This window comes from Chiloscyllium plagiosum, unplaced genomic scaffold (assembly GCF_004010195.1).
Source record: "Chiloscyllium plagiosum isolate BGI_BamShark_2017 unplaced genomic scaffold, ASM401019v2 scaf_3037, whole genome shotgun sequence".
NCBI lineage: Eukaryota > Metazoa > Chordata > Chondrichthyes > Orectolobiformes > Hemiscylliidae > Chiloscyllium > Chiloscyllium plagiosum.
Window position 1 is genome coordinate 1 of NW_025211670.1, and position 2,023 is coordinate 2,023.

A 2,023-nucleotide genomic window follows, 5' to 3' on the forward strand; every position below is an offset into this window, starting at 1 on the left:
GTGAGTAACTTCCCCCCTTTTGGGTTTTTTGAGGCTGCTTTCTGTCCTCCCTCAGGAATTGTCGGAGCGTCACCGGGAAGTGCTGGCCAGTGAGGCCGAGAAAGTCCGGAGTCTTCGGGCACAGCTCTTCGCCAGAGAGCGGGAAGTGGCGAAACTCCAGACCTTACAGTCAACTCGGGTTCAGGAATGTTTGACCGAACTGGAGGACCTGAGGGGAATACTGGAACACAAGGACCAAGTGATCCTGGTGGGGCCTTCCCCCCCCACTCCCCCAACCTGGGGTCTTGGGGTTCAGGGTGTCGGGGTGTTGGGGACTCTGGGTTCGGGTGCTTCGGCAGTAGGGGTCTTGGTACAAGGTGTTGGGTCTGGGTGTTGGGACGTTGGGCTGTTGGGGGTCAGGGTGTCAGGGCTTCGGGTTGGAGAGCACAGAAACAGACCTTTCGGCCCTATTGGTCCATGCTGACCGTCATGCCAAAATAGACTCGGCCCGCTTACCTGCTCCCAGCCCTATCCCTCTGATCCTTTCCTGGTGACATTCGGTTTGAATGGTGGGACGCTGGCAGAGTTACAGAGGAGTAATGGGATCTTGCTGTGCATGTCCACAGATCCATGAAGATAGCAGGAGAAGGTGGTTAAAGAGGACACATTGGGGACTTGTCATTATTCGTCAGGACATTGTGTATCCGGGCGGGACGGTGACGATGGGAGACTTGTCGTTATTAGGGACATTGCGTATCCGGGTGGGATGGTGACGATGGGAGACTTGTCGTTATTGGGGACGTTGTGTATCTGGGTGGGACGGCGACGATGGGAGACTTGTCGTTATTAGGGACATTGTGTATCCGGGCGGGATGGTGACGATGGGAGACTTGTCGTTATGAGGGACATTGTGTATCCGGGCGGGACGGTGACGATGGGAGACTTGTCGTTATTAGGGACATTGCGTATCCGGGTGGGACGGTGACGATGGGAGACTTGTCGTTATTAGGGACATTGTGTATCCGGGTGGGACGGTGACGATGGGAGACTTGTCGTTATTAGGGACATTGTGTATCCGGGCGGGATGGTGACGATGGGAGACTTGTCGTTATTAGGGACATTGAGTATCCGGGCGGGACGGTGACGATGTGAGACTTGTCGTTATTAGGGACATTGTGTATCCGGGTGGGATGGTGACGATGGGAGACTTGATGTCACTGAGTCCATGGGATTGCTGAGGAATGTCTCTGATCCTCTGTCCGCAGGAGCATCTGGCCCATCCCTTGATGATGCCATTGGGATGTTTCTCTGTGCCTTTATTGTGTACGGAATATTAAAATTCCTCTACTGGATATTCATGGAGAAAGGTAAACAGCCCAACGGTACATTGAACCATCAGTCAGGAGATCTGTAACTCTCAGTCACATCCCCAAGGGCAGTTAGACTACACTGAGGGTCCCAGTAAACCCCACAATGGGCAAAACTGCAAAACTGCTCCACCATTCGATCTTGTTATCTTTCCCAACCCCATTCTCCTGCCTTCTCTCTGTAACCCTGACCCCATTACCAATCAAGAACTGATCTCTCTCCATCTTTAATGCACTCAATGACCTGAACCCCCACCGTTTTGTGCGACACTGAATTCCAGAGTCCCCACCCTCTGCCTCATGAAATTCCTCCTCATCTCAGTTCGAAAGGGTTGGTCCCTTCACCCTGAGGCTGTGCCCTCGGGTCCTAGTCTCTCCTACTGGTGCCAACATTTTCTCCATGTCCACTCTATCCAGACCACTCAGGATTCTCGAAGTTTCAAATGGATTCCTCCCTCTCAACCTTTGGAATTCTATTGAGCACAGATCCAGAATCCTCAAACCCTTCTTAAGCCTTTCATCCGTTGGATCATTCTTTGTAAATCTCGTCTGGACCCTCTCCAATGCCAGCGCATCCTTCCTTAGATACAGGGCCCAAAACTGACCACGATATCCCACAGTGATGAAACCAGATCCTTATCCAGCCTCAGCCGTGCATCCCTGCTCTTGTATTCTAG

The 2,023-nt window shown here is 52.4% G+C and overlaps 1 long non-coding RNA gene across 1 annotated transcript in view; it reads left to right on the forward strand.

The window, feature by feature from the left end:
• The first annotated feature begins 57 nt into the window (after nucleotides 1–57).
• Nucleotides 58–2,023, forward strand: part of LOC122547093 — a 4,209-nt gene continuing 2,243 nt past the window's right edge. The window contains exon 1 of the long non-coding RNA XR_006310879.1: nucleotides 58–247. This is a non-coding gene — a long non-coding RNA (uncharacterized LOC122547093). The remainder of the gene's footprint in view (nucleotides 248–2,023) is intronic.